At 33.5% G+C, this 22905-nt stretch overlaps 1 protein-coding gene across 1 annotated transcript in view; it reads right to left on the reverse strand.

Moving 5' to 3' along the window:
- Zbtb20 (zinc finger and BTB domain containing 20) overlaps positions 1-21635 on the reverse strand; it is a 780801-nt gene extending 759166 nt beyond the window's left edge. Inside the window, exon 1 of the mRNA XM_077795340.1 lies at positions 21562-21635. The gene's annotated coding sequence lies outside the window, so the exon portion shown is untranslated. The remainder of the gene's footprint in view (positions 1-21561) is intronic.
- Positions 21636-22905: the final 1270 nt, after the last annotated feature.

Below are 22905 nucleotides of genomic sequence, written 5' to 3' on the forward strand. Positions count from 1 at the left end.
AAAAGGAATAAGATTCTAGAATTAATGAGAAATGACCAGACTCTATAGCATAAATAAACTTATGTAGAAATCAATAAATTACTGAAATAAAGTCAGTTTTACAATACATGTCCTAAAATTTCCTAAATTCACATCTAGTCCTAATTGGGGAATGATCCCATCTCTTGGGACTGATTTATTTTATATAAATTTTTTTCTGACTGGATTTTAAAAATCTTTTTTATGATGAAAAATTTCAAATACAAAGATAGTATATAATGACTTAATTCTTTTGTACTCATTATCCAATTTCAATAATTAACATTTTACCGTGACCATCATTTGTTTTTTTCTGGAGTGGTTGAACTGATTTAAGATGAAGAACAGAAGCATCGCTGTGATAAGGAAAAAGAAAGGATGGAAGAAATATTTTTGGACTGTCACTGAGACTTGAACCAGGAAGATTACAGATAATGAAGTCTAATTATCCAAGAGGCAGGGATAATAAGTGAAAATCTGTTAATGACATGGTTCAGATGTTGTTTACAATCATTAGAACTATCTATGGAGAAGAGTGTTTTATTATTTTTAAACTTATTTTAGTTTCACACCAAGTAATATGGCAGGAAATGTTGCAAAGCTTGACATTATAGAGATTATACTTTCCTAAAAATAGGTTTATCTTAAAGGAACATATAGGTTAATTTTATCATGTTTAAATTCATATAATAACTAATCTACCTACTCCAAAAAGTACCCATTTAAAGAATAGTTTATACTATTTATAAAATAGCAACATCACCAAATCTCAATTTATTTTTAATGCTTAAAATTTATTTTTATGCCCTATGTAGTTGTTTTTGTGTACTTAAAAAACTTTCCCCATTTTTGGTTTTGAAATTTTAAATAAAATGTAAAGTTCAATGGTTTTTGTGTTTTTTTTCATTTTTGTCTTTGTTTTTGTTTTTGTATTAAACTATTTTTCTGGATCTTATGGAGTCTTTTGAGTATTTAGAATTTCACTTCAATTTCTGATCTAAATGTTGAAAGCAAAGGCTGCTAGAAGCTGACTATGCAGCAAATACAACTATATCTAAAACATGTAGATTAAAAAGAAAATGTAAAGAATGTCATGCTGAATTGTCTCAATTTTCATCATGAAACAAGAGGCAAGAATTGGCAGGTAGAGATAAGAGAGATGAATTTCTAATTGGCAAAAGGGAGTTTAAAAATGAAATAACTAGCAAGGCCCAATTCGAGTTTTAAAGCATTAATTTAAGTACCAAAAGCGTGTTCTTTTTTTTTTTTTCTCTATTTGGGTCCTCCAAATTAACTTTCAATTGCAAATCCAATGAACGGAACCTAATTCTTTCCTCTATCTTCTGTAGCAGATGTTACCATAAAGCTGTTTCATGCTCTCCATTCTCCCTCAAATATAACAATTTTCCTCTATCAATAATATTCCCACTTGCAATTGATGTGAATCAAGCCACATAATAACTATACAATCCTATATCTCTGATGAAGTCCTTCATTCTTCATGGATTTTTAGTTCAGTAAAAAGGTATCACTATCCCACAATGCCTTTATTTGCCCCGATTTTACATAAGATCCAAGATCCTGCTTTTCCAATGAACATTTTCTATAAAATTTTCTACATATTGATTCTATTCATTTTCTGACCAAAAATTTCTAAAATGGCTATTCCTCCTGATTACTATATTTCTATTATAGTTACTCATTTTAAGTACCTTGGTGTCCACTAATCCTCATTCCCATTCACCATCATCTTCCCACAAACCTGTATTCACACAGCTAGATCACTTACCAATTACCACTTACCTGTCCAAATTTTACTTTCTCTAATTTCCAGTGTCAAACCTCTGTCTTGAGACAAATATATATCAGTCAAAAGGTCAGAACCTAGTAATTTATTGTGATACTCCAATCACTAGATGTAGGTATAGCTCCTTTCCAAATGATGTCATAGCCTGGTTCTGTGTGTTATGGTAACACACATCCCTTTCTGTGAACACTCTAGGTTCATGATTGTGTGAGGGTCTCTCATCTACTTTCTCGATTTATATACGATCCTAAGATATCTGACCAACACACAAGAGTATTAGGAGCCTTATTATATATAAGTTTTGTCATCATCTCTTAATTTTGAGAGCACCTATTTTCATTACATTCATAAAAACTTCTTTCTCCTTAATGTCTGCCCTTCACAAAGCTTAACAATTAATATCTAGGACAGATTAATAATTTAAGATATTCTAATATGTAACTTATGAATAGAGCAATTATTAACTTATCTGATCATATTAATTTATTTTAAAAATCAAAATAGACACAGACATTAGAAAACAAGAGGTAAGCATTCTAGAAACAAAAAAGATTAATAAGGGAAGCAGATTAAATTGTCAAAGAGTGTTTCTTTACCAGGAACATTAAGCAGAATACTTGTCAAAAATATACCACTATTCATGCTCTGGACACCTGAGAAGAGAAAAAGGCAAATCAGTGAGGGAGGTTCCTTCAGCTAATGCTACATGTGATCTGAGACTTAATGTTTGTCACATACATAATCAATTACTCAAACCAGTAACCACACATTTAATCCACCATTTCCAAGGCAATTTTACATACTTCTCCAAGATTATCTATTTTATATTTTTTACTCCCTTCCAAGATTGGCTGTGATGTTAATGTGTAACTTTATTCTCCTGAATAAAACTATACTGGGACAGGATACACGGAAGGCTGAATTCTGTAAGTGATCATAAAGTTAGTTCTGTTGAAGGATAACAGTGAAAATTTCACAAGGCAACATTCTTTAGCATTATCTGCATATACCATCTGAACAACTCATAAACAAGCTACTTACCCACTCTCAGCCTTTGCTTCCTCAACTATAATATGGGGATAATGAACTATCTCATGGAGTTGTTAGAAACAAATGAGTGAAAATATGTTTAAGTATTGAGTTGTTTGGCAAATAGTGGTAATATAAAAATAAAAATAAAAATTTCCTAAATGGATAGGATTCCATTGGGTAATTTATTTTTAGATTAACAAAAAACTACTAAAGGTGACAAATTAATAGTACATGCTTTGCATTTTGTTAATAAAGTATTTATCAACTTTGAATCAAAATAAATAAATGGGTAAAATTTGGTACACTAGTCAAATTCCTTTGAATTTTATAACATTCACAATATATTTTGTTTTCAAATCTAACAGACTGGTATCATCAAACTGCAAGCCAAAATAAGCAGTTACTATAAGATATGCTTTGGATGAACTTTTAGATATTAAAAACATGCACCAATAAACAGTAGTTTTTAAATTAAAAATTAGCAGTGGGGGAGGGGAGAACAGACATTCAAGGAAAAGATAGAATTAAAAAGATAAATTATGGGGGACTTGCCCTACCACACACAAAGTTTTATTATAAAATTTTACTAATTATGAAAAGGTATAATTTGTATAGGAATAGTTAAACCAATCAAAATGTATAAGAGAGAGTCTGAGCAGACTGTTACCTAGATAACAGCCTAGCTATACAAAAGGTAGGATGGCAAATCACAGGAATGACCACAACATATAAATATAGCTGGAAATTTATTACCCTTCAGAAAACAATTTGAATTTTTATTTCTATATAATATAAATTTCAGAGAATAAACTTCAGTGAGTAATAAGTACCAGCCATAAAAGAAAATAATAAACATAACCACACAAAATTAAGATTCTTCTCCTCATTAAAATAATAAAAGAAAGTGAAGAAGTAAGGTACAAATCAGGAGATAGAAAAGGTATCCAGAATATAAAAAGAATTCATGAAAATCAATAAAAACATCCATAAAAATTAAAATAAAAAATAGTTAAAAGAGATGAACAGTCATTACACACACACACACACACACACACACACGTTCACAACTTCACTGCAAGAAAATTCAAATCAAGACCACAGATTTTATTTTTTATATCAACTCAGGGCAAAAATTTTAAAATCTGACATTATGCTAAATAGAATATAGATGAACAGGTATAATATATCCATTGCTTGTGGAAATGCATATGAGTAATGTTATTTTAGAAAAACAATTTAACAATGTCTAGTGTAGTTAAGCATTAATGTATATGACACGCCAAGTCCAATCTAAATATATACCCAAGAAAATGTCTTAAGTCACCAAGAGACATATACATGAATGTTTATACCAGAACCACTGGTAGAAATAAAAGGGGGAAGAAATCCAATAGCAAGAGAAATTATTAATATAATATGGTATAGTTCAAATATTATATAGAAAAGTGAACTCTATGAATTACAGTTACAATGTAAGTAAACCTTGATAACATATGTTTACAAGCAAAAGAAATCCAGATGATATGATAAATATATAATAATTGTATGTACACATGTATATGTACTAAATCTGTATACAAAAAAATTCATTTTTTGAAAGAACTATGAAAAATAAACACAAATTTTAGTTTAATGGTACCTTTTGTTAGGGCATATTGAAGAGTACATAGATTAAAGTAAATAATTTTTAATGTTAAAATTCTTTGAGACTGGAGTTCATAGGTATTTATTTTGGTTAAAAAGAATGGATGAATGAATAAATGAAATGAGGATAATGCATAAAACATTGACTATGAATCATGTTATGATTAATTCTATGCACTCAAACTTTAATTTTTTTAATTGACAAATGTTTTAGAAGTACTTCTCAAATTTTAATGTAGATATGAATGATGTGGAATTTTGTTAAAAGGAATACTATGATTTATTAGGCCTGGGATAGAGTTTTAAATTCTGTATTCTTAGCTCCCAGGTGACATGAAATGCTGCTCATCTCATAGAATCTATATTATCCAGTCAATTACAAATATGAGGTCATAAAAAAACTAAAAAGAATCAAAATAAGGGAACAGTATAAAACCTCATTAATTAAAAGTTTTAAAAAGTATTTTATTTGGATAGCTTGAAACTTGGTTAAAATAAAAAGTAAGAGAAAAAAACCCACCACCATAGTTTTAAGATTCAACATCACTGAGTCAAGAAATTCAAAGACTTAGGGCTGGGAATGCAGCTCAGTCATAGAGTGCTTCCCTGGCATATATGCAGCCCTAAATTCAATCCCAAGTACCTTAAAAAAGAATTCAGAGACTTGAAGGGCAAACTAATTAAACAGAACTGAATACTAAATAAGATAATAGAGGCTACACTTAGAGAACTTTATTTTAGTGCTCAGAAATGATGATTTTGTTTTAGCCCATTTCAAAAAGAAGCAAATTTTGATAAAAGATACTAGGTTTCAGAGTTAACTTTGAAGTAAAAGTTCAATCTTTTGTAAATTACAAGAAACTAAAAGGATATTAAAAATAAAGAAAGATCACTTTGTTTTTTTGAGGATCTAAATGAACAGTCACTTGAATTTTCCATTTCCTTGGTGTTCACTAAAAAACTACAACCATTTAGAGAAAAAATCACTGGTGTTTAGAAATTTCTTTTAAAGAAGGCATAAAAGGAATAGAAGAGATGACTGACAATGACATATGTATCCAAGAATGTATGCAGCATATACTAAAAACACTACTCCTTTAGTAACATTACTATCTTTAAACAGGAGTTCAAAAATATATTAAAATACCACACAATTGCTATTGATTTCATATTTAATAAAGGTAATCAATACACAAGAAAGTGAAAATGAGTTTATTAAAAAGATTTTAATAAATGTACAACATCAGAGAGAATTAATTCAGGTAGTTTTTACTATTTAAAGAAATGAAAAAGACTGTTGTCTTTTAAAATATTTTTTTTACTCTCTTATAACATCATATCCAGTACTAGAAAAAGAATAGTTTAGTGAAAGAGCAAGTTTATGATGAAAGCAAAAATCAAATAAGTGAGACAAGAAAGTGTTTTTTGGTGGCGCTTGGGATTGATCCCAGGGACTTGTGCATGTGAGGGAAGCACTCTATCACGTGAGCCACATCACCAGCCCCCAGATAAGAAAATTTCAAGGTAGGGGTCATACTATGATATACTACTGGAAAAAAGAGTCAAGTATAATATAATTTATTCAGACTTAAGACACATTTGTTTATTCCACTTTCTCCAAACCAGAATCTAGGTACCTTTAAGAGTAAGGTATGTTAATATTCTATCCATTTTTGTAATAAAATATGTTTTAAATCTTTTTGTAGTGGTGCTCTTAAACTACTAAATACTATAGGTATTTCCTGGTTTTCCCACATCCAGAAAACTAGCCAATGGCATATTTGGTGTTTGGTAACTAAAATATTATAAAAGATTTTACTATATAGAATATTCATGCTGTAGTCACTATTAACTGTAGGTATAAATTAAAGAATTTCCAATGAAATATAACAACAAATTACAAAATTGTGCTTAACTGCCCAGGGCCATTTGTTATGTCAAAATAATACAGCATTATCATTGTGTCCAGATAGAATAAAGGCCTTGATTTCCCCTCAAAAGATTTTCATATTCCTATAATGGAACAAGAGATCATCAGGAGATGTACCTGGATGAAAAATGTCCTTCAATAACCAGGAAAAGAAATAAAGAAATTCTAAAGATCTTAGACTTTAAGCAATGGACCATATTCATAACTTCCATAGATTTCATTGATTAGTTTGGCTGAGATTTTGAAAGCTTCATTAGTAATATTTTCTATTTCTAATATGTTAAGAGGTTTAATATCAAGCATGCAACTGGAAATACAGATAAATAACCATTAAGGGAAAAAAATTAGTCCCTTCAGAGTTTCATCATCATAATTCTTTGTATAATGCATTATGCTTTTTAAAGCACATCAACATTTATTAATTTAATTTGACCCTCACATAAGTTGTGTGAAGTAAGCAAAATACAACTATCAAGATTTTAAAGATTAAGAATCTGAGACACAGAAATCAAGCATTTTGCCTACAATAGTATTACATTTACTTCTATTCTTCCTTCTGATACCTTTAATTTCTTCATTTTTACATTTTATTACCTTGTTGAAATCACTATTATACCTATAATTTATGGAGTCAAATCAGCAAGTACTTATCAGCTAAATTCTATGTGCAAGGCACTACTTTATGTACACTTGGCATTATAATTAATTTGTAATATCAAAAAAATGAACACTGAACAAACTGAAACTTACCCATAAAATTTTACCAAGGATATCGGCTGCATGTCAGCCCTGATGCAGGTTTGGCCTATAGAGTTTCATCTGATCCCAAACTATACATCATTTGTAGATAAGTTTTTCTGACATGAAAGGCTAAAAGATCATCTGAAGATTTAAGAGAACAGTAGAAATGTCTGGTGGCAAGTAATACAAAATTAAAGAAAATGTAAATGTAAAGGAAAAAAGCAGTCTTCCTGGATGCCAACAACATTCAGAAATAAGAACTCATTAGCTTCAAAAGTAGCCATAATATTTTAAATACTTAATTTATTCACTATATATATTCAAAATATCCTGAATTTTATTATAATCCATAAGTAGAATTTTTATTGTTCTTAGTATAACTTGTCTTTTGCATTTTTTGCTTGGCATTTTTACTCTCTTTTCACAATTCCTCCCACAGTTAATCCATTTTAACAATTTAGTGTGTATTTTACTATCTTCTTCTCCCTTTGCAAATAATTCTACCATAAAATGGACACATACATAGATAGATATCACATATAAATACAACATATTTGGGAATTTTGTCATTATTATTCAAAAACTGAATGTTTCACATACTTTTCTATCCAGGGCTCTTCACACTCAACAGTAATTCCTGGAAATTCTTTCAGATCACCTGAAAGAACTTTAATTTGCATCTTTAAAGACTACATTGTATTCTATGGTCTGATTTTGCTCATAAATACACCATTTATTATTATAGTACCAGTTTTTGTGTCTCTTCAAAACTTTTAACCTTAAATCCTATCTTGTTTGATGTCAATGTTACCACTCATGTTTTCCTGTTTTTGTTTGCATTGTCTTTGTATCTTTATACCCATCATTTTATCATCTTTTCTTTATAACTTTTTCTTGTAATGTCTGACTTACGTTTTTAATGTAATCTGACATCATCTTTTAATGGGAGAACTTAGTCCATGTTTATTAAATGTAATAGTTTATAATACTTAATTTTATAACTTAAGACAATTACTTTATTTTTGTTATTGTTTTCTCATTCCTTTGTTTGAAAAAGTGCTTATGCATTCTATTGTTTTCTTAATATGGAAGTTCTAAGTGATTTTCTATTATCTTCCCTTTTCTAACTCTATAAACAGATATATGTGTCTGTTCATTATGTGACAGTTTTCTTCCACCAAGATTTCACACCTTCATTTTCTCCTGTGATCTTTAGAATACATTCCTTTCTTTTTTTCTTCCTTTCTTCCCATCCTTATCATTTTCCTCCTCTGACACTTCAGCTACCCAGCCCCTCCTGTTTCAATGGGACGTGTACTACACTTAAATTTTTTCTTACAGAAAGAGGATTCTTTTATTTCAAGGCCCTGAAATTGCTTATTTTAAATATTGTTTGATACCTTTTTAAGATGAAATTTTACCTACATTCACACATGCAGAATTATATGTAAATGTTCATTATTATTCACTATTTTCTTCATTGTCTTCATCCTGAAGACTTTGTTGAGGTTCATTTGTTGCTTGCTTATAATTTATTCTCAGGCATTTTCTCAGATGGGGTGTAATCATTATATACTCTCAGCTCCTGCATATGTCTAAATGTATTCCACCTTAGGTCCAATTGATGACTGAGATTTTTGGATTACATTTATTTCCTTTTTGAAATCTGCAGTAGTTTATCTTCTAATTTCCAGTATTGTGGATATGTAGTCCTATGAGACTTTGGTATACTATTCTTTACAGGAATTTGTTCTACTTGAGAGTTATGTTTCAATTGACATGTAGAATTCAGAATTTTATCAGGATATGCCTGTTTTTTCTTTTGATCAAGACCATAAATTAGTAAACACTTCAAATTCATAAACTGATTTTTCTTAATCTCAGATAAATTTACTTTTAACATTTTTAATTATATTTCTCCTTATTCTAAGTTCTTCCTCTGTAATTATACTATTATTCATGTTTTGATTTCTATATTTGCAAAATCTCACCTTTTTATTCAAGATATTGTTTTATTTTGTGCTTTGATATATTTCTTGCATTTGTCTTTTAGTATATATTAATTCATATTTCTTCACCTTTTCTTTTTTTTTTCCAGTACAGGGACTCTCTACCACTGAGCTACAGTATCCCCAGTCCTTTTTTTTTCATTTTTTAGTTTGATACAGGGTCTCACTAATTGCCGACATTGACTATGAATTTGCAATTAATTACTGGCATGTGCCACCATGTCCACCATATTTCAACAGTAACCATGTTTTCCTTCCAATGTCCACTAAGTTGTTCAAATGAGGGGTTTTTTTTGTTTTGTTTTGGTTTTTTGTTTTTTAGTACCTTAAGTTCTCCTAATTTGTTTATTTACTTGAATTTCAAGTTCAGGTTCCTTCTATATTAGTCAACAATAACTAGATGTCTTGGGTGTGTGTTCTGATTTGCCTAGATAATCTTCCTGTCTCATTTTTTACTGGATCTCCACAATGGATTGTTAAGTTTTCATTGATAACTTATTGGAGTTCAGGTATGTTGTGAGAATCCTAAATGAAAGTTAACAGGTTGTACAAAGCAAATATTGACTGTCAATTCCCTCCCTACCAAGGCACATGAAGGAAAAACTCCATATTGTCCTATCTCTATTTCTTTTTAGCCGCAAAGACAAAAAGGAATCCATTCAGCTATTTTGACTTTATACCTATTTGGGGAGACCTGGATTCTTAAAATGTGTAAATATTCATCTTCTTCCTTAGGGTTAACAGACTTCTGAAGCCCAACTTCATCCCAATGTCTGCTGCTTTCTGATGCTGACTATGGACTCCTATAGTTTTTCTCCTAGTTACTTGCCCAATTGAAGGTATAAAATTTCCAGAGCAATATTTCTCTTTCAAGGTTTCATGACAGTTGTTCACAGATTACATCAGCCCTTTCATACAGAAAGGTAGGAAGCTTAGAATCAGAAGTAAAGGGAAAGAGAACCATATCTATATATCTATATATCTATATATAGATATATACATCAATTTGTTTTTAAAATCCTCCATTTTAAAATAGTCTGTCGGTGGGATGGGGTATATAGGTCTATGTTTGAACTTTATTATTATTATTCCCCAAAATCAACAGTTTCATCAGAAGACATATTCCTGAATACAGTATATAAAAATTAGAATATTTTTATATGGTCTTAGATACTGATCTCCAAATAAACTACAGTTATTAATCACTTTATGTAAGCTTTAATGCAATTCCAGTTTTAATTATTTCAGAACATAATTATCTTTTTTTTACACAACTTCAAATAAATTTGTTTTAGTTTCAGTTAGTAGAAAAACAAATTATGATTTTGGACAATCAAGTAAAATTCCCAATATGTACCAGCAAGTCCTATAAATATGAAAATGATGTCACTATTATTCAGGGAAAAAAACATGTGTCCAATATGTGGTTTTCATGATATTGCCTTTAATATTGTTTATAGTCCAATTATCTTTTTTACTTTCTAGAAGAGCTATGAATATCATTAATATTAAAATATTTAACTAGAATTGGTTTTTTTTAGAATTGTTTTCTAAATAACTCAGATGAGGTAAAATTAACAGAACATTTTTAATGATGTTAAATTTCATGAACTTTTAAGAATTAAAAAGCTCATATGAAATGTTCAAAATCTCAATTGCAATCTACAAGGTGCAAAAAGGACTGTGGTTTGTTTGTCCTAGTATCCAGATAGGAATCACATAGGATATGAAATTTGGGTTTCATCTTTGAATCAGTAGGTAATATAATTCTGTGTACTCTATTCAACACAATATCCTGAATTGATTGTAGTAGATTTGCTTTACCATTGATAGATGATGTCTGATATATTTCTTTTCTGAATCACAATAAATATACTTTTTATTGAACTTCTGCCATGATAGAATTTCATTAAGTATCTAAAAGGATAAAAGATCATAAGCTTGTGTAAAAATGTTTGGGTCTTGGAAAATTACAGAAAAAGTCTAAAACAGGTAATAATTTTCACAATACTAAATCTGAACCAGAGTTAGCTGAAAATAAGGAAATGTTTAGGCTAAAAAGCAAAAATTAAAGTCATATTCCTCAGATAGACTTGAAAAACAGCTTGACAACAACATTTATTGAATCCCTCCTGAGTGACAAATATCATACTAATACCATAGCCACCAAGATGAGTAAATTATGGCATCTGTCCTTAAAAGACCACATTTAGGGTTGGGGTTGTGGCTCAGTGGTAGATCGCCTGCCTGGCATGTGTGAGGCCCTGGGTTCAATCCTCAGCACCACATAAAAATAAATAAATAAAGGTATTGTGTCCATCTATAGCTAAAAAATTTTTTTAAAAAAATAGTGTGGTATAAGTCTGTTACGTTTCCTAAGTGAAAAATCTCAAAGACTTTGAGTTGTGAGTTAAGCTGCACACAGAACACCAAACTGAATCAAATTCACTTTATACTAGAACCATCTATTTTTGCATAATAAAACTCATCATCACACATAAAATAGAAAGTGTCATCATTACACATATAATATAAAATATATGCATAACCCAAATGTACAGAAAAAACACTACTATTTATTTTTGCCTCATATACACTTTGTTTCAAATTGTAACTTTGCTACAAATGTTGAGACTGTCATATAGAATATCTGAATTGGAAGGATCTGGAATCCTGTTCACTTTTTCCTGTTTTGCTTCTCAGCTCAAAAGACCCCTCTATGTCATGCTCTAGAACAAGAAAGATTAAGAGTACAAGTTTTCAAGGGACTATATCTGAGGGCCACATACATAAAGGATGGTGAGATACAAACAACATAGCTGTTAAGAAGAATAAGTACCATAGGATATCAAAAGAACAAAAATAAAGATTAGATCTAAAAATGAACCTGAAGAGGAAAACTTATCATGCTGGAATTGAATGTTTATGACTTTCACAATATAAATTTCACAAAAATCATCCTTGCACTATATACCACAATGCACTAAAAATAAGTCTGAATAAAATATCAGAGATATTGTGACAAGTAAAGTAAGTGATGGTATAGCATTTTCATTCTTTAATATTAACATATGTAACATAGCTCAAAAATAAATATTATCTCTTAAAAACCTCTGAAATCTTTAGTACCTTGTAGATAAAAGATACACAACTATAAATACTTGCTTTGAGATATACTATCAAATAAAATTAAACTTTTCTTTCATTATAGTAACGTACTAAGTTAAAAAAATAACTACATGAGCAAAGTCTAGACTATGTTCCATGCTAATCTTGGAAGAGCCTGTTTTAAAATCCATACACAAGGGAAGAGATCAAAGGCTAAATTACATAATGAACCAATTAAAATTAAGATATTATTTCTTCCTTATATCCATCAAACCCTCAGGAAAGCTAACAGGTATTCTCTTGTATTTGAAAGCTAAATTCCGAATAGACATTTTTAAATGCCCCTAAGAACAGTTCAAAATTGGATGGCACAAAATAGGCACTCAAAAATTGGTTTACCAGTTTGTTGTACTAAATTAGAGACTTTGTAATATGCTTAAACATGCATAAATTTAGGCTAGTATTGATTCTTGTGTTTTCTGTGCCAAAAGCATAGCAATCTCTGTACCACAAACACTACATGGCCCATATTTATGCCAGCTCTTGGTTTTTGAAACAAATAAAAGGGCACAAACAACAAACAATAAACATAAGGGCCTTCCAAAGTCAGTAGGATCTACCAATTTGAATATGCTATTTCTGTTCTACCACATCCTGTTTCCCTATGATACTTAGTTCTTGGTTATTCAGTCTGGTTTGATTTAGTTTTTCTTTTTGACTTCTACCTTCCCAGTATTCCCAGAATTTAACCTTTCCTTTGATCTGCTCCTACTCACAATTTCCATTGCCTGCTTAACATGTTACCCAGTTCTACCGTTATCTATGGCACCACATCAGAAGGCAGCTACTGAATCCATTCTCTGTAAAACCTTTGCACAAATTCCCTCAGCATTTTTAAATCTAGACTGGAGAGTTAAATTGTAAAAACCAGACTCTCCCATAGCAACCCTTCTTCCTCCCACTTTAAACTCTCTGACTTTGTGCCCTTCTCTGGAATCTTCTCCAAATCAAATATGCCTTTCTTTAAATAAAATTACCAGTACTAATCTGAACAAGTTCTGAGGGAAAAGAGACCCAAAATAGAGTCCTGATTGGGAAGTAATTAAATTTATGTCCTCTAGAGCTGGTCTTGAGTTTGAATTCCCATCTGTTACATACTAGCTATGTGACTTTGAATAAAATATTTAATTATTCTTTCTAAACCTTAACTTATCATTAAAATTGGCATAATAAAGGTATCCAACTCCTATGATTGTGGAACTAACTTAAAAAATACAGATATAACCAATATCTTATTCAATGTAAGCTCAATAAAAAGTTGACTACTGTTTAAATGCATTTAATTTTCTTTTCACTGTACTTCCCTCTAAAAGTGGTGCTAGTGTTTTTGACACCAAAGTCTGTAGAAAACAGTCCACAGGAATTCCTCAATACACATGCTAGGTTTCAGTCAACACTCCCAAATCAGTTTCACTTAAACACATTTAGAATATCTTTCTCATTATGTGCATGTACTGAAACACTCATACCACTTTTTGTCCCAAATGAATTGATCTCAACTTTTTTTGCAACTTCTATTAACTAGACACTTAATAGGCTAGTTTTATATTCCCTAATATATTATAGAATTTACAAAATATTCTATGGGGTGATTTATAAAATGTTGTATGATCAGTACCAGGAACATCTGAGGCTGTGGGTAGATGTCGGATAGATGTAGGAAAGGCAGAGGATCCAGATTTATATAAATTTCTGCAGATTTCTGTTTCCACTTGTGAATAAGTAGCATTTGATACATTTGAGCTTCTCATAACCATTTATAATAGCAAAAGAAATGAATCAATTAAAATAATCTAAGTGAAACTTTAAATGAAAACATTGAGGTTGTCATAAATATAGATCCATAAAGTATGTCCACACAAATTGCATACAGTTGTTTTTTCTATATATGACAGGACAGTGTGTGCAAAGTCTATTCTAACACAGATTCTTTCCAGTATCCCATATCAAAATAAATAGGCAAATTTGTCTGCATGACCATTCCTTCTAAGGGAATCTACTTCTGAATGGGTATAACATAGAATCAAAAATCAAATCAGTAGTTAAAATTCCAAATTCCAAATTTTCTAAGATCCATATAGAGATAGTTCTTGATGACTCAAAGTATATTTACTTACCACCTAAACAAGAGAGGAACAAAAACCAAGTTCACTTTCTTCCTTTGGAGACATATTTATTGGACTATGTATTTTATGGAATTATAAAATGAGTGAATTCATTATTATTATTATTTTCCTTAGGCAACTTTATGCTGGATGAGATGCAAAGTATTAAGTTTATAAATTCAGTTACTAATATAGCTTCCTGAGTTAAGGTCAGTTGGTGAAAAATTCATGTAAACTAATAAAGTTATTGTATTTACCAAATGCAAGGGATTATAAGCACTTAATATTGTATCTGCAGTGTATAACTGTAGATAGTTATAAATTATGCTTACTTTATTTTTTATTGCTCAAGACAATACAAGGATCTTGACATATCATACATTTGATTCAAATGGGGTATGAATTCTCATTTTTCGAAGTGTACAGATTGCAGGATCACATTGGTTATACAGCCACGTTTACACATACAGCAATACTAGTGTCTGTTGTATTCTGCTTACTTTAAAAGCAGGTATCATTAAAATAAAAACTATCAAAAAACTAAAAGAAAAAAGCAAAGTCAAATATTTTACATGTGAATATTTTAGTTTTTCCTGATAGTCTAAACTTCACCAACCAGTATCACTGCCTGCAACTAAAAAGATTCAAATGTTGATGAAAACATCAGGGACATATAACAGAGATCCACACAACTATATGACATGCCCCAAATCATACCACTAGTTAGTGGCACCACTCAATTTAGACCAACCTCTACTAACTCACTCTTACACCCAAGATTTTGACAATGTGCAATAAAATGAAAGAATTCAATTTAATATATGAGATTAAAAAGATAGATGTTTTACCCTCAAATTAAAAATGTACTTAAAGACTTCTACCTCTTTAATTACATAATCTTAGGAAAGTAAGTTTAAAATACAATAAGATTGTTTTTAAAAAACTGATTAGAAAAAATAAAAACTTAAAAGAAAATTTGAAGTTTTCCTTGAATCAAACTATGGTAAAGCACATTTTTTCATATCTAAAGGAAGCCAGTGATTTATTTGTGTGTGTGTGTGTGTGTGTGTGTGTGTGAGAGAGAGAGAGAGAGAGAGAGAGAGAGAGAAGAGAAGTAGAATATGGTAGCTATGTTTTTTATTTTGTAAATTGTTAGAGGTTCTTCTAGTTTTCTTTTGTAATGGTAACCTGTGTTCCAAGAATAAAGGTACACATAAAATGAATTTCTGATAATTTATAAAGCAGTGCAGTATAAATAAGTAAATCTTTAGAAACTTACCAATGACAGTAAGATAATGGATCCCAAGAATTTTAAAACTACAAACCCAGATCTTTTTAATCTTATGTCGAATTAGAAAGAACACCTCTAAAAAAAAAAAATGTCAAAATTGAAGAGATTAAATCAGTACACCTAACTCTCTAAACTGTGTGTATATTTTTCCTGAAGTGTATATTCATGAGCTGACAGTAAAGACAGGCTGCCTGCTTTGACTATAGCTTTGTTTACCTTATACTGTCAAGAATGGATTTTGACACAGTATTAATATTGCTATTTTTATTGATATAATTAGCGCTGCTATAAATAATTCCATGGCCTGCCATATCTAACTATATTATTGCAATCAGCAATATTAGAACTTATTTTGTTATATAACATCTTAGAAATAAACTTCTGGCCCAAAGAACCAAAGTAACCTCATAACATGGAAATTACTGAAAAAACAACAAAAAAATTGCTCTGTCAATAGAGACTACTGTTTTGTGTACGACTTCACTAAACAAACTAGTTTATATTTGTTTGAAACTAAAGTTTCTCACCAATCTGCTGTTTCAATTTCACATCACACCATATTGTACCTAAAACAGGCAATCTGGAATCCTGTTGCTACATTTTTCCCCCCAAACAGCTCAGGAATGAGACTGAAATATAAGGCTTGAATCTATAAAGCACAAAAATTAAGATACCCAAAATCAAGAATGGGACGATAAAATCAGCATGCCTGAAACTGTATAATTGCTAGTGGGTGGTCAGTCCACTTGTGAATTTTTGATCATTACATGAAAGCAAAATCAAAACACATTTTATCTTGCATCTAGAACCCATCAGCTGTGACAATAACCTTATCTAGACTTTGAATCGTTTGTTCATTAAACAAAGTGGGGTGACTGACCCAGTGCATATTCAACATAGAGTATGAAGGCCAAACAAAATGACAATACAGTTCAAAACAAGTTTGTGGACATTTTAAACTAGTATATTAAAACCTTTCTTTGTCTCTATCACCAGTTGACAGATGGTTAGCCCTCACACAGCCTAGTATCTCTGGCAAAGAAATGACTGTGTCTAGCCAATAACACCCCAAATTTTGACTTAAAATGCACTGTACACATGCTTAGACTTACCTTACAAATATGAATATTAATGGAATTAGTCATGCTTATTTTATTACTATAAAAAGCTTGACAGATGTCAGGATTTTATCTTTTGAACTATGAATAACTCGTTTTGAAACATTCATCTATCTTATGTGGATTCAGGTTCTATGAACTTCCCATTTCAGATTGTATTTATTTATGCACAGCTTGGTAATCACACTTGAAGAAAACTTCCAAAATAGCATGCTAATCATCCTCCCAATAAAAAATTTACAAAGATTTAACTAATTTTTGCTTTTATGTTACTCATAGGAAAGTTCTGGTAGCAAAGCATGTTAAACAAAATTACCTGGGAACTTTGAACACATTCCATATCAAGGACCACAGGGCAGAACTGGAATTATTTATTCAGTACTAAAATATCTTTATTTAAAAACTGCTCATTTATAAATATATTCTCATACACACATAAACACACATTGTTTAACCACCCTTGTTATAATTAGGTAACGTTCTTAGTTTTTATCATTCTATTAACCATTCTTCCACCTTGCCTTTAAAAAAAAAATTCAGCTAAAGCAATTCATTTCATGTTGTAAAGTCTTCATATCCTCCTGAATCTTCATATTTATAGCTTTCTTATGATGACAAATCCTCTAAAATTCATTAGTATGGAGGTTCATTCTGCTACATATTAGCATAAGGAGAGATCCTAATATACACATGGAGATACAAACCCAACATCAGAGGATGGGGGAACTGGGAGAAGGAAGATTGTGTATAAAATAAACTATCCCATTTAAGAACTAAACTTGTATTTGGTTAACAAAGTAAGACTCTCAATGATAGAGAAAAATAAAAATCAGAACTTGTTCTTTAAGAAGAGTGAACTACTGCCTTGCACGGTGAATGCCTGTAATCCCAATAGCTCTAATCCCAGCAGCTCTAATCCCAGAGGTTCTAATCCCAGTGGCTCAGTAGGCAGAGGCAGGAGCAAGTTCAAAGTCAGCCTCAGCAATTTAGCTGGATGCTAAGCAACTCAGTGAGACCCTGTCTTTACATAAAATACAAAATTGGCTAGGGATGTAGCTCAGTGCTCACGTGCACCTGAGTTCATTCTCCATTAACCAAAATAAAAGCATGAACTAGGTTTTAGAAAGGTGAGACACCCACTACATGAAGCCACAAACTCACATACACTCATTTGTGAGGCACCAAGTTTCCTTCGGTTAGAACCTAGGATTTTTCCACCTACAGATGAAATGATTAAAGTAATGCTAAAATCTTCTGTAATGTTCCTCTTGCATTACAAATGGTCTATTAAGTCAGAGATGTGCCAATCAAATGTTTCTGGAGTTTTTTAAAAAAGGTTTAAATAACAAAGTTTCTTCTTTTTTTTTTTTTTTTGCAGTCTCTCTTTTTCTAGCTCTTTAATGCCAACTGTAAATTAATTACAATTTTCATCTTCTTTTGTTAAAACTACAACTAAAAAGATTGAGGCACTTGATTTTTCAGATATATTCCTAAAACAAATCTTAACCAAAAATTAAGATATTGTAGCAGTTGTTTTACCAAACTTTGCTAACAAGACAATGCTACATTTGAAATTTACAGTAAATTTCAGGACACAAGATATTTTTAAATATAAAGCAACATTTTTATTTATTTTAAAAAAATGGTTAAAATTGTGAAAAATATAAAACCCCTGTCAAAAAGACTTACTGAAATATATGGAGATGTTTCATGACAATAACAAAAGGTACAAATATAAATAAACTAAACTCTCCCTTTCCTATAATTTGCAATTGGTATACACCTTCCTCTCCTTGAAACTTCTCTAAGATCTTTCAAAACATAGTTCCTAAAATAAGAAAGCAGCTAGAGTTTAAAGTTCCACCCAAAAATTTCACCTCCTAGCAAAGCAGAGTACACAAACCGTGTGTAATATTACAATGTAAGTTCCACAAGGGCAGGCAATTTCTGTATTATTCACTGTCAATATCCCAAGTGCCTAACAATGTCTTTAACAATTTGATGATTTAACCATCCACTGCAGAAAAACATGATTATTTCAGAGAATAAAACAGAATCCATTTTGTTCCACTTCCACATTCCAAATGTTTTAAAGTGTCTCTTTATCACTTATTCTGAAGATATTTGGGATAATTTGAAATTCATTTATAAATTATAGATCCTTCACAGGAATTTGGTTATAGTCCTATTGCTCTTCTAAAATAAAGTAATTATTTGGTCTAGCCATTTTTCTAGGAAATCCAATTTTATCAGAAAGCCTTCTGAAGACTTTCACTAATGAGACAAAAATAATTCATTTAAAATTGCTTTTTCCTTAGATTTTCTTCCTTATCCAAGTAGTCAAATTCTTATTAAATTGACAGAAAGAGGAGCTGGATATTAGTGGGTCTCAACTTTCCATCCTAACTATGTAGGAAACTGACATCACACTTATCCCCCACCACCACCACCAAAAAATTTCTCACATGAAAATTTTCTCCTTCCTCAATTATTTCCTTTAATTTCATCTTGCTTCTCATATAGCTAGTGGTGTAAATGATCTATATTTGTATCTTCTTGGTACAGTAGTAGTCTTAAAACACTGGCCTAGATGAGTAAGGATAAAGACTTCTTCCTGGAAATGAATAAAATTTGACAATTTTTAGTCTCAAATTTTCTTTAGATCTGTTAAAATTGGAACCTCACCATGAAAGGGCATGCTGATTTGAAGGCTGGTAGACAGTAAGTTTGCCGCCTAATCCTCATATGCAAAAGCCTGTATTTCACTGTCTTTTAAGATATGAAACCACAACACCAGAAGTATCCAACTGCCCAACTCATTTAAATAAGCTATCGCTTTTCTTAAAAACTCACTTTTCTTCTTCTCGCTTGATTACTTCAGCACCATGTGTTCTCAAATCTAAACTTTTTCAAAACTGAGCCCAATGGAAATCACAGCCCCAATCTGGGAAATTAAAACTTGAGCAAAGAACTGTAACATCAGAACATTTTCAAGGACATCTTCAAACCTTTCTAGGGAGAATAGAATTCAAGAGATGGCACAGGAATATTATCATGTACTGTTTGTGTTTCGACATGTGATTATGATTTATTCTGGCTAAGAATGACAAAGATTAAGGGCATGAAAATCAACTTAAGCAGCCTTTTTTCTTTTCCTAGAAATATAGACAGTCCCAGTTGTAAAGCAAAAATACACAAAAGTCAAATCTTGACTGGTCAAATCTACAAGAGGGTAAGTAGGGTAATGGTGGAGTCTATTTCCACAAGACGGCAAAGAGATTAGGAGCAGAAACAATGAAATTGAATCGTTTACGAATTTAAGTTAAATTCAGTATTTGCATGTATAGAATTTATTTACAAAAAGATAGTTATGTGCCTAAAACTTTCAATGGCAACAAGTTACAACAGTAACTTTAGAACAGAGTTCACTTGAAAACACTGGGGGAATGAGTGGCCTCCAATATTATCAGCTGAAATTTACACTTGGCCTCCAGCTAGAAAATGCCATTTCAGCATTTCTGTATTTTTAATGATAAACATAATGAAGATAATTTTCACATTTCTAGAAAGGTAACACGTTCAACTTAGCTTGGGCCATTGCTGACTCTCAGAACAGTACACACCCACAAGCTTCAAAATTACTTCCTGTTTCATTCAGATTTTTATTGTGAGAGCTGTCATCCTGCTACTGACCTCTTTCAACCTGGTTGAGAGTAAGAGATCAGCGGATTACCGCGCGCTAGGTAGTGTAGCTGTACGCCATATTGTGTTTTTCGCTAATGTTTATAGTTTGTGTGTGTGCCTAGCATATGCTTCTGCAAGTGTGTTTATCAATAGAACTTTTAGAAAATTCCTGCCTCCTGCCTCTCTAGCATCCTTAAAAAAGGGTAACGGCTTCGCGATTGGGGAAGGACCTGAAGAGCCACACAGACAGGAATGCATTAAACAATGTAAGGGAGCGCACAGAAACTTTCAAAAGCCTTCCAACCGTTTTATCTCAGATATCAAAAATCGTCAACGTCTTTTAATGTTTCCGAAGTGGCCCAAAGAAGGAGAAAAAGGAAAGATGGGTCTCCCTTTCCCAAGCCCCCTCCACTCTCTAGTCCTGGAAGCGAAGCAGGCGAGGGCCGGTAGCTCAGGCGTCTGGAGAGGCGTCCAGCCGCTCTGGGGCCTGGACACCTCCCGCCCCCCAGTTCTCTGAAGACGCTCCAGAGACCGCGAGAGCCACGGCAAGCGGGGGAGGGCGAGGAGGGAGGGGACGGAAGACAAGCGGGCGCCTCTAGCAGCTCCGGAGCCCCGGCTAGTCCCCCTCAGCTCCTCTTCTTGGAAGCGGCAGCTCCAGGCGCAGGGAGTAAAGAGAAGAAGGCAGAAGACACGTTTCCAGATGCAGGACGCCCCGCCCGCTCCTGGCACCCAGAGACCCTCCCCGCCGGGTCGGGTGAGGCCGCAGCTGGGCGCGAGGAGGGGCGTCCGGAGGAGGGGGCGCGCTCGGGGCGGGGCGCGGGACGCGCGCTGGGCCGGCGGACGGCCCGCAGGCTCGCTGCTCCGTAACTCGCTCCCCCCAGCCCCACCCCGCTCCCTGCCTTCCCAGTTCCGCCGCCCCCCACTCCAGCGCCTAACAGACGCCTGGCCCCCCTCGGCACGCACACACCCATCTTTCCCCCCGGCCCCACAACAAATTAGAGTTTTTGGCGTTACCTCCTTGCGCTCTTTAATCTTCTTTCCTCAACTCCTAAACTTCCCCCCGCCCCTACTTCTTCGGCAGAAGGCCCACATTGGGCGCCTCATGCCGCGAACCTCTAGCTTTCACCACTATTTGGTTGCGCTCATGCCACTCTTGGCTTCAGTGAGCCAATAAGAATAGGACGCCCCTCGTGAGGTTGCCGCCCATAAACAAAATGCACTCTTCCTCCTCCCCTTTCTGTCCCCGCCCCCAACTACCCCTTCCCTCATCTCTACCTTGTTCGATTGGGCTAGGAGAGACCCAATCCGCTATCTTAAACATCCATTGGGGAGCAGAAACTTCGCTCAAAGTATTGTTAATAGACGATTGGCAGACAGTCCTCCCACTCCCTCCCCCGCTCTGCCGCACCTTCGCCCACTCTGGAGAGGTCAGTCGCATCTCGTCGTTCAGTGATCCGACAGATGGAAAACTATTGGTCGACAGAGCCCGTCAGACCGGACTGGAGTGAACCCTGATTGGTCAACACTGACACAATCAAGTTTGGTTGTTTACTCCTCCGCCCCGCCCCATTTTTTCCACGCCCCCGCCCCCTCCCAACTGCTTTTACTTTCTACGCATTTCTATTTCCTCCTTTATTTATTTATTTGTGATAAACTTAAATGACCCGAGGATGGAGGCGGGACTCGAGGAGAGGCCCAAGGATGACGAATGACGGCCTGGGGCCAATTGTCGAGGGGACTGCGGGGTGAGGGGCAGCGGCGGTGGCCAGTGAGAGGCAGGTGTCTGGAGCGCTTTAGGCCTACGGAGCCGGGATGCCCCGGCGGAGGCGGCGGTTACCCGCTGTCTGGCGCGGCGAGACGCGCCAAGGGGGGAGCCGCGGGAGGGTTGGAGATTGGAGGGGATGTCGCTGTCGCAGACGGCTGAGGAATCCTGATCCTGGGTGGTAGAAGGGAAAGCAAGCTAGAGGGTCTGGCGTGGTGGCAGCATTACAAGGCCACACTGGGTCATCTTGATTCTTGAGAAATGGGTACGGGTTGCCAAGGCAGGTCACCAGAGGCCGCCTTAAGCAACGCCAGGGCTCAAAGGGAGAATTTGTTTAGAAAAATACTATGTAAAACACTTTCGAATTAGCCACCCTTAATATAAATGAGGATTTATCATCCTACCGGAAAAAGCAGATTATGTTTCTTATTACCAAACGCGTGAAGTTCCAAAGACCCAACCGAAGCCCACAAAATTCAGTAACCTGAGAGCTACAAGGAACAAATAAAGCGGACACGAAAAATTAAATGCAGTTCGGATGCTTCAATAAAACCCTCATTCTCTATGACTTGTCACTCAACATAACACTCCCCAGA

The sequence above is a fragment of the Urocitellus parryii genome, chromosome 2 (genome assembly GCF_045843805.1).
Source record: "Urocitellus parryii isolate mUroPar1 chromosome 2, mUroPar1.hap1, whole genome shotgun sequence".
Taxonomy (NCBI): domain Eukaryota; kingdom Metazoa; phylum Chordata; class Mammalia; order Rodentia; family Sciuridae; genus Urocitellus; species Urocitellus parryii.